This window comes from Triticum aestivum, chromosome 7D, assembly GCF_018294505.1.
Source record: "Triticum aestivum cultivar Chinese Spring chromosome 7D, IWGSC CS RefSeq v2.1, whole genome shotgun sequence".
In the NCBI taxonomy this organism is placed as follows: Eukaryota; Viridiplantae; Streptophyta; class Magnoliopsida; order Poales; family Poaceae; genus Triticum; species Triticum aestivum.
In genome coordinates, this window is record NC_057814.1 from 368,676,367 (window position 1) to 368,691,914 (window position 15,548).

The 15,548-nt window shown below is 49.0% G+C and overlaps 1 long non-coding RNA gene across 4 annotated transcripts; it reads right to left on the bottom strand.

Moving 5' to 3' along the window:
- Positions 1-11,533: 11,533 nt before the first annotated feature.
- LOC123169096 (uncharacterized) lies at positions 11,534-15,548 on the bottom strand. Of its 4 annotated transcripts, none has more exons than XR_006484644.1 (5): positions 15,423-15,548; positions 13,168-15,307; positions 12,917-13,092; positions 12,475-12,718; positions 11,534-12,351 (listed from the first exon to the last, which is right to left on the bottom strand). It is a non-coding gene; the product is annotated as an uncharacterized lncRNA (long non-coding RNA). The 4 variants fall into 4 exon arrangements; XR_006484646.1 differs by lacking the exon at positions 15,423-15,548 and having other exon boundaries at positions 13,168-13,282; positions 13,675-15,381; XR_006484645.1 differs by lacking the exon at positions 15,423-15,548 and having other exon boundaries at positions 11,534-12,060; positions 12,240-12,351; positions 13,168-15,381.

Genomic DNA, 15,548 nt, shown 5'->3' on the forward strand with positions numbered 1-15,548 from the left:
CAGAAAAGAGCTTGATGTCTACTACACAACCTTCTTCTTGTAGACGTTGTTGGGCCTCCAAGTGCAGAGGTTTGTAGGACAGTAGCAAATTTCCCTCAAGTGGATGACCTAAGGTTTATCAATCCGTGGGAGGCGTAGGATGAAGATGGTCTCTCTCAAACAACCCTGCAACCAAATAACAAAGAGTCTCTTGTGTCCCCAACACACCCAATACAATGGTAAATTGTATAGGTGCACTAGTTCGGCGAAGAGATGGTGATACAAGTGCAATATGGATGGTAGATATAGGTTTTTGTAATCTGAAAATATAAAAACGGCAAGGTAACTAATGATAAAAGTGAGCACAAACGGTATTGCAATGCGTTGAAACAAGGCCTAGGGTTCATACTTTCACTAGTGCAAGTTCTCTCAACAATAATAACATAATTGGATCATATAACTATCGCTCAACATGCAACAAAGAGTCACTCCAAAGTCACTAATAGCGGAGAACAAACGAAGAGATTATTGTAGGGTACGAAACCACCTCAAAGTTATTCTTTTTGATCAATCTATTCAAGAGTCCGTAGTAAAATAACACGAAGCTATTCTTTCCGTTCAATCTATCATAGAGTTCGTACTAGAATAACACCTTAAGACACATATCAACCAAAACCCTAATGTCACCTAGATACTCCAATGTCACCACAAGTATCTGTGGGTATGATTATACGATATGCTTCACACAATCTCAGATTCATCTATTCAAACCAACACAAAGTACTTCAAAGAGTGCCCCAAAGTTTCTACCAGAGAGTCAAGACGAAAACGTGTGCCAACCCCTATGCATAGGTTCATGGGCGGAACCCGCAAGTTGATCACCAAAACATACATCAAGTGGATCACGTGATATCCCATTGTCACCACAGATAAGCACGGCAAGACATACATCAAGTGTTCTCAAATCCTTAAAGACTCAATCCGATAAGATAACTTCAAAGGGAAAACTCAATCCATTACAAGAGAGTAGAGGGGGAGAAACATCATAAGATCCAACTATAATAGCAAAGCTCGCGATACACCAAGATCGTGCCAAATCAAGAACACGAGAGAGAGAGGCCAAACACATAGCTACTGGTACATACCCTCAGCCCCGAGGGTGAACTACTCCCTCCTCGTAATGGAGAGCGCCGGGATGATGAAGATGGCCACCGGTGAGGGATCCCCCCTCCGGCAGGGTGCTGGAACAGGGTCCCGATTGGTTTTTGATGGCTATAGAGGCTTGCGGCGGCGGAACTCCCGATCTATTCTGTTCCCCGAAGGTTTTAGGGTATATGGATATATATATAGGCGGAAGAAATACGTCAGGGGAGCCACGAGGGGCCCACGAGGGTGGAGGGCGCGCGTAGGGGGGTGGGCGCGCCCCCCTGCCTCGTGCCTTCCTCGTTTCTTTCTTGACGTGGACTCCAAGTCTCCCGGGTTGCTTTCTTTCCAAAAATAACTTCTCCAGAAGGTTTCATTCCGTTTCGACTCCGTTTGATATTCCTTTTCTTCGAAACACTGAAACAAGGGAAAAAACAGGAACTGGCATTGGGCTCTGGGTCAATAGGTTAGTCCCAAAAATAATATAAAAGTGTATAATAAAGCCCATAAACATCCAAAACAGATACTATAATAGCATGGAACAATAAAAAATTATAGATACGTTGGAGACGTATCAGAAGGCGGAGCGGATTAGGTGTCCGGCTCCACTCCCTGAAAACCCAGCTGATCCTCTGTTAATGAGGATGCTGGTCCCGGCGCCGTATCAGGCATCGGAGAAAAAGGCCAAGAAGAAGAGCAAGGAGGCCAAAGGTGGTTTCCGCCGTAAAGGTACTTCGGACGCAGTGTCCGGAGAGACCGAAATTCATTCCTCCCACGAGGAAGATGGAGAGGAGGAGGATGCAGAAAGCAATTCTCCCCCGAAGGGGAGGAAGAAGAAAAGGGCAGCCTCCGAAGACCCAGAGGCGGAGGCACCCAAAAGGGGGGAAATATCCCTCCCAGACGGCTCGGACTCGGATGCTGAAGCCATCCCCGAGTGGCATCTCAGGTCGAAGCCCCTCGCCGCATCGTAAGTATCCGAGGACACCTTACATAAGTCCGGTCTTTATGATTGTGATCTAACACATTGCATGATGTAGTCCGGCCCGCGATCTCCCCCAACAATCATCACAGGGGAATTCTTTGGATCCAGGGATGATGGAGAGTGAGTCGTCTCCGCGAGCCTCCCTGCCTATCGCCACGGACGACACCGAAGTGCTGTCCCGAAGGGCCTCTCCCGGTAACGGAGCGGTACGGGAGGCCGCCAAAACGGCGCCAGAGGGTAACGCCTTGGCTGCCGAGAACACGGGGGAAGCAATCCCCGTGGAGACTGACGGCGGGGGCCTTGACCAGTCCGGCCTCCAGCCGAACAACGGTCTGGAAACCGAAGTGGCTCCGGAACCGAATAAGCGACCCCCTTCGGAGGGGGGGACGCCAACTCCAGCGGCGACCTTCACTAATCCGGAGGCGCTGAACATATTGACTGAGGTGCTGCAACGTGCTTCCATTGTGGAGGAGCACCGCACCCTAATGGGTGTGGTGGTTGAAAAGATTCAGTCCGCCAAGAGCGGGCTGAACGAAGCCTTCACTAGCCTGCTAACAAGCTTCGAGGTATGTGATGTAATATTCTTGATCGTTTTTCATATGAAGGAATATGCCTGTATATAGATAGTAGCCCCTGAGACTCTGTTTGGCTTTTGGAAAGAAGGCCGAACAGAGGATCGACAATATTCGCAGGAGATAATATGCTTGTCTATTTTGAGGAACAAGCTTCCCTATTATCGGCAACCGCCTAGGCCGCCGAAGTATCCGAGCTCAAGCGTAAGCTAGGGCTAGCTGATGAGGATCTCGTCCGCATCAACAAGAGGTTTGATGAAGCGCAAGGTATGTTTCAGAATATCTCGTTCATGCCTATATTAATATGCAGATTCTGAGTCGAAGCTCATGCGCTGCTATGTGTATGATTGCGGGCAGTGCTGCTACGGTCGAGACCCTCAGGGGTGAACTTGCCCAGGCCAAGGAGGGTGAACAAAGCGGCCGCTGATAAAGCGGCCGAGGACTTCAAGTCCGAGCAGGTCGTCTGCTGCCAGAGGAGTGGGTGACCAAAGTGGAGCAGGCGCTCAAGGATGCCGCCAGCAAGTGCGAGTCCCTAGAGGAGAAGAATAAAGCCCAGGTGACCGACCTTGCCAAGGCCCTTCAAGAGATCGAGGAGGCGCGGGCCGAATCCCGAGCGGCGCGCGAGGAGATCAAGCAGGCCGAACAGATAGCGGCTGGTAAGCCCTTTCTCTTACAGAGTAAATTCGGCAATCAGAAGTATGTCTTGCTCACTCGACTGTGGAGTGCTCCAGACGCCTTTGCGGATCTTCCGAAGAGTGCCGCCGACGCCGCGCAGTTCTTCCGGGCCCAGGAGGGGCACATGACGGAGAAGCTATTCTGGTCACAGTTCTTGGTGTAGGAGCGCCCAGCGCTGTTGAATGACCAGATGGCGCAGTGGGCCGAACTGCATAGGATGTCTGGATTGGCTATGAGGGACGTCATAGTCTGACTGTGGCCAGCCGAAACCGTCCCAAGCAGCTATTTTGGCCTGGTGCAGCGACTCGTTGACGCGCTGCCCTGAATTGACGCAGTCAAGCGGTCGTCATGTATAGAAGGTGCGCGGCTGGCCTTTGCCCGTGTCAAGATGCACAGGGCGAAAATGAAGGCCGCTGTCGTGGCAGTTGAGGGTCCGCCCGGAGGCAAGGACCACCGCAAGCCGGAGCGCTATTTTGAAGACGTCCTAGAGGGTGCCCGCTTGATAGAGGGCCAATGCTCGAAGGACATCATGTTCGAGTGAATGTATCCGAACTGCCCTGACGTTGTATAAACCAAGTCTTTGTAATATATTTATGTTGTTTATCTTAAAGTGTTTTTCCTCCTGTGCGGTCGTTTTTATCCCTGAGAGTTTGCCAGTCGTCGGCTTCAGCCCCCACATAGATACTATAGGGGTGTTCGGGATAGCACATAACCACACTTAACCTAACGTCTTGGTCCGTGAAGGAGGGGTCAGTGCGACGAACTAGGCAATCGGACTATGCGGCTTTATCACTCTCACTTAGCCATAGGAGTTTGACAATGGGACTATAAGATAGCCCCTGGTGCATATGCGGCTATCCGAACTTGGATGCCTTAAGCGCGTGACTGGAAAGAGCCAGTCCTTTGTGTAATACGGAAGAAATCACTAGAGATTTAGTAGGTCGCCGAATTGCTGACCAGCTCTCGCCGCATCATGACAGTCAGTTTTTGGCTTTCTCTACTGAGGTGCTTGACCGGACGAACCAGAAACACAATCACAGTAGTTCTCCCTTTACTACCTTAGCCGAACAAGCGGAACGTAAGGTGGTAATCACAGGAGCCGGGCAAGCCAACTATTGACCAAAGACATGATTCGGAGCCGATGCATATAATACCATATTCGGGACGCCGAAGCATACTGTAAAAGTGTTCGGACTTTTTGTTAAAATGTACGTGGCTAGATAGAGCCCCTGGCTATTTGAATCGCGCCGAGGTATATACGACAATCCGACGTAAAGAGGGAATACAGATTAGAAAATAAGCCAATACCGAGCAGGGGTTAGGCGAAAACTGCTTCCATTATAGTCTGATTAATGCGTCAAGATACATTTTTATAGAGGATGCCCTAAGCATCGAGGCTATTTTACATGCCCAGAATTTGAGAACAAGGGAAAGCTGTATACAGGTCCTAAAAGAGGAAAAATTGATCTTGAAGATCCTTTGGACGCTCTGCCGCACGTCTGCGCTGCTTTTCGCCTTGGGGTAGGATCCTTTGAGAGGATCAACGATCGAGTATGCATAAGGGGCCTGGAAAGGGGCCCTTGGTACCATTTTAAGGTGATGGTGGTTGTAAAGAACCTGAAAAAATAAAAATAAGGAGAAAAGGGGGAGGATATGAGGGTCCGAATAGGGTCGAGCCGTACTGTGGACCTTGCTTTTAGTGTGCCTCCGTCTTTGCCCATGTTATCTTTAGTGCGTAATTATGTACGCGCGGTACGTATGCTGCTATCAAGTTGGGGTTTTGACGGAGGCCGGATTGCTAATCTAGCTCTGGACGAGCCGGACTATCATTCTGCAGGGTAGACCGGACTCGTTTGATAGTGTCCGGGGGCTTGACTGCCGATGTAGTATTCGGCTTGATAAGGCCACCCTGTATTTCGGCTGCGAGGGCCGTAGTATGCTCCTCTGTACGGAGGGAGCGATCCATGTTTCCATTGACTGTTATGACGCCACGTGGTCTGGGCATCTTGAGGTTTAGATAAGCGTAGTGCGGGACTGCATTGAAACGGGCGAAAGCGGTCCGTCCGAGCAGTGCATGATAGCCACTGCGGAAGGGGACGATGTCGAAGATCAAGTCTTCGCTACGGAAATTATCCGGTGAATCGAAGACTACTTCCAGCGTTATGGACCTTGTGCAACAGGCCTCGACGCCGGGTATCACTCCTTTAAAGGTGGTTTTGGTGGGCTTGATTCTTGATGGATCAATACCCATTTTACGGACAGTGTCCTGATAAAGCAGGTTAAGACTGCTGCCGCCGTTCATAAGGACTCACATGAGATGGAATCCGTCGATAATTGGATCGAGGACCAATGCTGTCGAACCTCCATGACGGATACTGGTCGGATGGTCTCTGCGATAAAAAGTGATCGGACAAGCTGACCATGAGTTAAATTTTGGGGCGACTGGCTCTATGGCATAAACGTCCCTTAATGCGCGCTTGCGCTCCTGCTTAGGGATATGAGTAACGTAGATCATATTCACCGTTTTGACCTCGGGGGGAAATTTCTTCTGTCCCCCTGTGTTCAGTGGGCGAGGCTCTTCATCGTCGTCCTTGCTGGGCGGCCCTTTCCCCTTATGTTCGGCGTTTAGCTTACCGACCTGTTTAAAGACCCAACAATTTCTGTTGGAATGATTGGCAGGTTTGTCAGGGGTGCCATGAATCTGGCAAGGCCGATCAAGTATTCTGTCCAAACTGGATGGACCATCTTTGTTTCCTTTGAATGGTTTCTGCCGCTGACCGGGTTTAGAGCCACTGAATCCAGCGTTGACCACCGTTTCTTCGGTATCTTCATTGTTGCTTCAACGCTTGTGTTTGTTGTATCGTGGCTTGCCATTGCCATCCCTGGCTCCGGAGGTACCAGGGCTGCTGGTGCTATTGCTTCTACGAGCTAGCCAGCTATCTTCTCCCGCGCAAAAGCGGGTCATAAGTGCGGTGAGAGCTGCCATGTACTTCGGTTTTTCTTGGCCTAGGTGTCTGGCGAGCCACTCGTCACGGAAGTTGTGTTTAAAGGCTGCGAGGGCTTCGGCGTCCGGGCAATCAACAATTTGGTTCTTTTTAATTAAGAACCTGGTCCGGAGTTTCTGGGTTGACTCTCCGGGCTGCTGGACTATGTGACTAAGGCATCGGCGTCTGGAGGCCGAACATAGGTACCTTGGAAGTTGTCTCTAAAGGCATCTTTCAAATCTTCCCAGCTACCAATAGAGTTTTCTGGGAGGCTGTTTAACTAGTGTCGTGCTGGTCCCTTGAGTTTTAGGGGGAGGTACTTGATGGCATGAAGATCGTCACCGCGAGCCATGTGAATGTGGAGAGGAAAATCTTCGATCCATACTGCGGGATCCGTCGTACCATCGTATGATTCAATGTTCACAGGTTTAAACCCTTCTGGGAACTGGTGCTCCATTACCTCATCAGTGAAGCATAGGGGGTGTGCGACACCTCTGTATCGGGCGATGTCACGACGGAGTTCGGACGGCATCCGTGTTCGTTTTTCAGCCCGGGTGAGATTATGCTCACCGCGCCGGGCCTGATGGCCATCCTCCCGCATTGGAGCACGTCCCCTTGATCCATAGATTGATCTGGTCTGACCGGCTCTATTGTCCAGGTCCTTGCGTAGGTCGTAAGTGTAGCCCGGAGCCGCTACCTCCTTGCCTCAATGGCGGGGTGGCGCGGGCTGGTCCGTAAGTAGCCGCTCTGTCCCGTCCACGTGGTGGTCGGTCAGGTTCGTCAACAGGTTTATACTTTGGCGGTATTGGCTCAAGGGCCTCGTCGTCGAATTGTGGTAGTAGCTTGCGCTTTGGGTAGCTCTTAGTTGGGCGTTCGAGTCCGTATTCCTCGGCCACCAGGACTTTAGTCCATCTGTCATTGAGCATATCCTGTTCGGCTTGAAGCTGCTACTGCTTCTTTTTTAGGCTTCTCGCAGTGGCGATTAGCTGGCGCTTAAAGTGCTCCTGCTCGAGTGGTTCCTCTGGCACGATGAAGTCTTCGTCGTCGAGGCTCTAATCATCCTCGGAGATTGGTAGATAGTTACTATCCTCCGAGTCCTCGTTCCCGACTGGATCATCAGGGTTAACTTGCCCATCCTCCCAATCATCCTGTTCGGATGTTGGCTCGACGGGGGCTTCGGGGTCTTCGGCGTTCTCCAGAGTGTCATTTTCTCCGATGCCGGTATTGCTGTCTTTTCCGCGACGCAATTTTGAGAGGTGTCGCTGACGTCGACGCTTTGGAGGTGCCTCAGCAGGCTTGTCCTTGATCGGATTCGTCCTGCCGTTGCCGTCATCTTCTTTGGGTGTGTCCACCATATACACGTCATATGTGGAGGTGGCCGTCCAATGTCTGGTAGACGGCAGGTCTTGGCCTTGTTCGTCTCCGGCATCGTCGTCCATGCCGTCGATATCTTCGGAGGCGTAGTCCAGCATGATAGTTAAATCTTTGACAGTTGCTATGAAGTGGGTGGTGGGTGGGACGTAAAATTCCACTCTCTCAGCCCCTAGTCCGGGCTGGGTGTAATTCAGAAGTGATTCCTCTGTAATGGCGAGGGATCGCATTAAGTCCAGAGCCTTGTTTAAGAGCGAGGTTTGGACGTGGAAGCGAGAGGCCGCGGGGCTGGCCAGGGTGAAAGCCTCCTGGCCATGCCTACTTGGCGCGGACTTCAAGAATCGGATCTGGAGTCTGGGGGTGAGTTCGGCCTTTTAATGATAGGGGGAACCCGGTCTGATTCCGAGTTTGCGGTGGACAAAATTGCCTCTGGATCCTCGATAGTGCGATTTGCAGCAGAGAGTCCGGTGGGCTCTAAATTCCCATCTTCGGATCTGATGGTTTGCTCCGGATCTAAGACCAGAGCGGTGGTCGAGGCCGTGAACCCTTCGAAGATCAAGTCTCCTCGGATATCGGCGACATAGTTTAGGTTCCTGAAACTGATCTGATGACCAGGGGCATAGCTGTCGATCTGTTCGAGGTGGCCAATTGAGTTGGCCCACAGAACGAAGCCACCGAACACAAAAATCTGGCTGGGGAGGAAAGCGTCCCCGTAGACGGCATCATGGTTGATGATTGAACGAGCCATCGAACCTTCTATTGACTACACATTGGAACTCTCAATGAAAGCACCAATGTCGTTGTCGGCCGATCTCGGGTAGGGGGTCCCGAACCGTGCGTCTGAGGATCAAAGGTAACAGGAGACAGGGGACATGATGTTTACCCAGGTTCGGGCCCTCTTAATGGAGGTAATACCCTACTTCCTGCTTGATTGACTTTGATGAGTATAGGGGTTACAAGAGTTGATCTACCTCGAGATCGTAATGGCTAAACCCTAGATGTCTAGCATGTATGATTTGTCTTAGCATCTACGGACTAAACCCTCCGGTTTATATAGACACCAGAGGGGCCTAGGGTTGTACAGGACGCCAAGCTTTCCATTCACGCAAAGGAGAGTCCCATCCGGACATAGGGGAAGGCCTTCTATCTTGTATCTTCACGGCCCACCAGTCCGGCCCATGTCACATAGCCTGGACGCCCGGGGACCCCCTAATCCAGGACTCCCTCAGTAGTCAACACCTTGAACTTGTCGAAAAACTTTTTTTTGCGACAATTCGAGCTTTGTAGATAGTAACACTACCATCAGCGTCCGTCTTCCTCTTGAAGATCCATTTATTCTCAATGGCTTGCTGATCATCGGGCAAGTCCACCAAAGTCCACACTTTGTTCTTATATATGGATCATATCTCAGATTTCATGGCCTCAAGCCATTTACCGGAATCTGGGCTCATCATCGCTTCCTCATAGTTCGTAGGTTCATCATGGTCTAGTAACATGACTTCCAGGACAGGATTACCGTACCACTCTGGTGCGGAACATGCTCTGGTTGACCTACGAGGTTCGGTAGTAACTTGATCTGAAGTTTCATGATCTTTATCATTAGCTTCCTCTCTAGTTGGTGTAGGCATCACGGGAACGGTTTTCTGTGATGAGCTACTTTCCAATTCAAGAGAATGTACAATTACCTCATCAAGTTCTACTTTCCTCCCACTCACTTCTTTCGAGAGAAACTCCTTCTCTAGAAAGGATCCATTCTTAGCAACAAAGATCTTGCCTTCAGATCTGTGATAGAAGGTGTACCCAACAGTTTCTTTTGGGTATCCTATCAAGATGCACTTCTCCGATTTGGGTTCGAGCTTATCAGGCTAAAGCTTTTTCACATAAGCATCGCAACCCCAAACTTTAAGAAACGACAGCTTAGGTTTCTTGCGAAACCACAGTTCATATGGTGTCGTCTCAACGGATTTAGATGTCACCCTATTTAACGTGAATGTAGCTGTCTCTAATGCATAACTTCAAAACGATAGTGGTAAATCAGTAAGAGACATCATAGATCGCACCATATCTAATAAAGTACGGCTACGACGCTCGGATACACCATTACGCTGTGGTGTTCCAGGTGGCGTGAGTTGTGAAACTATTCCACATTGTTTTAAATGAAGGCCAAACTCGTAACTCAAATATTCGCCTCAGCGATCAGATCATAGAAACTTTATTTTCTTGTTACGATGATTCTCCACTTCACTCTAAATTTTTTTGAACTTTTTCAAATGTTTTAGACTTGTGTTTCATTAAGTAGATATACCTATATCTTCTCAAATCATTTGTGAAGGTAAAAAAATAACGATACCCGCCGCGAGCCTCAACACTTATTGGACTGCATACATCGGTATGTATCTTTCCCTAATCTATCCTTATAATAATAAAGCACGGATTGACTCCTTGGGTTCACCGTCACAATACGCTTTCTTCCTGTGAATTTACGCTTTCAGCTTGATTTTAAAACATACTAGTAGAACGCCCGTGCGTTGCAACGGGCTGTCTTAGCGACTTATTTTTTTACCAGCGCTCTCCTTTTCTTCCCTTCATTCTCCCCCAAATAAAAATGTTTCTTGGAATGATACGTAAAACATGTTTATCAAAGAATATTTCTGAAACATATTTGACATGAAAGTTATGGTGCCTGACAAATTGGAAACAAACTTATGGTGACTTACCACCAAATCTTATTGATATTTTAGAACATAGTTATCCTATCAAAAGTGACTTATTTTCACCCTTTAGCCACAATGGCTTTTGGGTTTAATATATAAACAGTAGGAGCCTCTCCCGCTGTTCCCATTGCTAAAAAAGTAGTTATCCTATCGACGTATACATGCAAGATCTCTCTCTCTCCCCTCCCCCTCCCCCTCCCCCTTCCCTTCTCCCTCCCCCTCTCCCTCCCCTCCCCCTCTCCCTCTCCCTCTCTCTCTCTCTCCCTCCCCCTCTCTCTCTCCCTCCCCCTCTCTCTCTCTCTCCCTCCCCCTCCCCCTCTCTCGCTCTCGCGCTCTCTCTCTCCCTTCCCCTCCCCCTCCCCCTCTCTCTCTCCCCCTCCCCTCCCCCTCCCCTCCCCTCCCGCTCCCTCTCCCTCTCCCTCCCTCTCTCTCTCCCTCTCTCCCTCCCCCTCTCTCGCTCTCTCTTCCCCCATCCCCCTCGCTCGCTCTCCCTCTCTCTCTCTCCCCCCTCTCTCTCTCCCCTCTCTCTCTCCCCCTCCCCCTCTCTCGCTCTCTCTCTCCCTCCCCCTCCCTCTCTCTCTCCCCCTCCCCTCCCCCTCCCGCTCCCTCCCCTCCCCCTCTCTCGCTCTCGCTCGCTCTCTCTCTCTCCCCCTCCCCTTCCCCCTCCCCCTCCCCCTCTCTCGCTCTCGCTCTCTCTCCCCTCCCTCTCTCTCCCTCCCTCCCTCCCTCCCTCTCAATCTTTATAGTAAGCACCTCCGCCTTATACCCAAGGGCGATGTGCCTGTCACCATCCCATTGCTCCTTTCACTTCTTCCTCATCACGCATCACATAGTCCTCACAAGACAACAACGAAGCATTCACTCGTCAAGCCAATATGGAGTGCATTATCAAGCGTAGCTTTACTATTGATAGAAAGAAGAGGAAGATGGTATACATGCCATTTATAGGATCCAAATGATACAATAATTATCATAAGTTGTTGTCTCCGTTAATATTCTTTCATGAAACATACTCTCTCCGTCCGGAATTATTGTAGGAGAAATGGATGTATCTAGACATATTTTAGTTCTAGATACATCCATTTTTGTCCATTTCTGTGACAAGTATTTCCATATGGAAGGTACAAAATACTTTGCATCTTTGGAACTCAACAGCTAATTAGCCAACGACGCCTATGGATCTCAGGCTTGATTCATCTGAAGACTGCATCCAAACTCACATTCTTGTTAAAAAATAGAATTGAGCTCCCATAGATTAGAAGTGGCTCTAGATGTTCGGATCACCATTGAGTTTTTCTTTCTATGTCGGCTGGAAAGGGCGACAGCCATATGAGATTGAAGAGTTCTTGAGATCAATAAGCTACCTAATTAAATCCACCTTAGCAGCTAACAGACGCACCCAAGAAACTTGAAATATATTTCTTTGCCACAGGGCAAGATAATGGACTCGGGCTCACAGGAAAAGATGGCATTGTGTATTTTTCTAATTATACCGCATTGTGTATGACAATGCGGAATAAGCTATTTGATCTATCACTGATTGATCGGATCATGCCAGATATTGTCTTCTTTCTCCAGGCAGAGTGGTTTCGGGGGGCTGGTTTTAAGCTTTCCAATACTCCTTTTATCTCCTCTTTGTCCTATACACACATGAATGAAGAAATGAAAAATATATGGATTTGGAGGAAGCAATGATATTGGTATGTTAAATAACGACACAGTAAAGTTTCACGTGCCTTAGATTGAAAAACAACATAAAGCCTCGAATAGCCCATATGTTCGCATATTGTGAAAAGAGGCACCCTCATGCTTGCATTACCTCATAGCATTGTTTTTATACTCATTCAGACAGATGGTTGCAATAACCGACCAAAAAGATCCAAATTTTTCCTGAAACATAATAGAAACGTTGTCCGCTTTCTGATCTTTACCTGGAAAACAAATCTGAAATGTCATTTTAAATAGGGTCACCTACATCATTTTCTAATGAATATATGGGCGGCTCGTCCGCTTAAAATGTATAGAAATTCTAGAGAAAAACCAAGCATCTGTACCTGAAGGTGTGTACGAATCTTAGAAAGTTTTCAAGTTCGTGTACTTGGAGATGGTCGTTGGTATGGTAGACTGTCAGGCCATCCAAGTTCATCAGCTTCAGAACCCCCTTTTATGTCACATCTGCAAGTGTTGGATGCCATGATAAAAGCAATGACATTCTGGTTGTTGGTCGCCCACTGAATGTTTTCACTGTAGCAATGCATCCTTTAATCTTTCGCACGCTGGCTGCTTCCATATTTGGAGCTGGTAAAATGATTAAAAAGGGACTGTTATTCACAATAGAAGTAAGTCCATATAAATAACTAAAGAATAGAGTACTATTTCTTTTATTTAAGATATATAATGTCCAGGTTGTTAGTGGTTGAAATCATGCATTGCACAAGATACCTGTTCAAGTATTTGTTCGAATCGACAATTAAGCAGGTCTGAAGACAAGTTTACCTCTCACATCTACCAACATAGGCTGCCAAACAAGGAACCAATAGATATGAAACATCAAGATGCCGGATTTATTCATCTCCAGACTGATTTTTTCTAGCTCATTTGCTGCTTCTTTATTGTACCAGATCAGTTGCTGATTAGATAATATAATCTTCATCAACCTTCTTTTGTAACACCTAGAAACAACATGCATGTCTAGATGAATGTCCTAAAACGAAAACAAATGCTCCAAGCAAGTCTTGGGTGCAGACCTGATTTTATATGTACATATACGAAACAACGGCAAGCGGGTGAATATTGCAAGAAAGCTCAGAATTCATTTATGTTATTTTCTTTCACTGGTTGGACATATATTAGTCTACCAATCTGCAGGAGAAAACACACATGAGTATATATACTAACAATGTATATCAAGCTCAAGGGAGGAAACCTAATATTAGACGCTGCCATTGCTCCCTTTTCAACTGTTTACAAGCTGAGGTCATATTTGGTAAATATATATTCCTACTTGTGTGTAACATCCAGGTCCATTTTTGACCAATTATTGCAACGTAAACATTATTGAGTATACAAAGGGCCCTCTGACTACTTGAAACTACACAAGGGAGCCTAGTGACTATTTCAGTTGACGACCAATGACAGATCCAAATCATTGCTATGGATGTGCCTCATGCTCATGCCAACAAATTTGACTGACAGAACATTATTTTCAAACCTGCCCATTGTTCAAAACTGAGAGAGAAAGATAAAACACGTACCTCGTATCATCTACAATGAAGGTGCAACCCAAAAAGGAACAATCTGTAGGCATACAAAATGCCAGACCACTGATAATTAATCCAAATCATGCAACAATTAGTATTGGGATTTTGTTAAATATGGTTGGCTGATTTTGTTTAACAGGAAAAATGAAGTGATTATTAGATATCCATCCTCTCACATATCAGTGCACAATAGCATCGCCCATGGTCCCCTTTCTCCCTGTGCTTCTCCCTCCTCATGCACGATACGGAGAACAAACACCGCATCAATCTCGGGAAAAAAAGACGGTGTAAATGGGTAACTAACACGGCACATCACAGAGCCATAGACGTTGGAGGGGAGGAGGCTAAAGGGACGCAGGACTCAGATAATATTCTTAAAATCAGATGTACATCCCCGGGCAACAGAAGATCCCATCTCCCAATCACCGCGTTCTGTGCTAGGTTGATTCAACTCACCTTGCGGCGATCCCATCGGCAACGACGAACTCATCGGCGACACGTGGAGGTTTGCAGGGGCAGATGGCGTGCGTGGGCGGCAGCCGCATGGAGGCGAGGAGGGGCAGACCACGCGCGCGGGGCGGCGGCGTGGGTGGGTCGGCGGCACCTGGATGGCCGGGGCCGGGGTGGCGATGGAGGACCTCGGCTGCGGCGGCCCCACGGCGGCGGCGGCTCCTCTAACAACTCGGCGGCGGCTTCTCTGGCACCTCGGCGCCGGCAAAGGGATCCTCCACGTAGCGAATAGATCGGCGATGGCGGCTGGGGCGTGGTTCCCATCGCTGTAGCGATTAGATTGAGGGCAGCCTCCTCCGGTTTTTTGCTCGTGGGAGGGGGCCTGGATCTCTTGTTCCTGCGAGGGGGCTCGCTCCCGCTTCGTCCGGTTTTTTCTGTTCGTTCTTCTTCCAATTTTTGGCAAAGGTTTTTTGGCACAGATGGGATGATGACGAAAAAACGGTGGTTGGAGGATGACGAAAATAAACCAGCAAAAATAAACCGCGCGGACTATTTACCAACTGCTCCATTAGGAGTAGAGATACACGAGGTGGTACTAATTGGAGGAACCACGCGGGTGCAACGAACGATCGCACCTGCTCCCTTCCCCGCCAAACTCCCTGGGCCACATCGAGGGCTAATGGCCTGTTCCTGAGAGCATAAAAAAAAATGGGTAACAGAAACAAACGTGACTTTTTTTCATCCCTTCGTCTTGATCTTTCCCCGTACGGTTCGACCAGCAATAATCCCACATCATGAATTTACGCTCAATCTAACCAGTTCATATAGGTACAAACTAATGATTTCAACAAGGAACCAAACTATAAACCTCAAACAGAGGTCAGGAGGATGAGGCGTACACGAATCGACCAAAGAAAGGAACGGTGGCAAAAACAATGCCGCAAGGTCTCGTAAAACCAGAGGAGGAGGAGGGATTTGGACGCGCGGGGTGCTGTGCGGAGGAGGCAGTCGTCGCGGCTTGAACACGAGCTCCTGGCGGCGGGTCACGGCGCCGGCGGGACTTGGGACTCCGGCGGTTGGCGAGCGGGTGAGTGAAGGCCGGGAACGGGCGGATCCCGCCCTGGAGAACCAGATCCGGTGGGTAGCGTGAGGCAGAGGCGTCCATGGCGGCGGGCTCCTGCTGAGAGAAAAGTGAGAAGGAGTAAGGAGAAGGGGGAGGAAAGAACAGGCAGGGGGGGGGGGGGGGGGGGGGGGCGTGCTCATCTGCTTGGCTTCCCGGTGGCGGCGGTCACCTGCGGTGCGGAGGAAGGTGAGGGTTGAGGCCGGCGTGGGGGGCAGCGCTGGAGGGAGACGATGGGATCGATGGATAGCGGGAGTAGGTTGGGCCCGATGGTGTTGGGCTGCGCTGGCCGATGGGC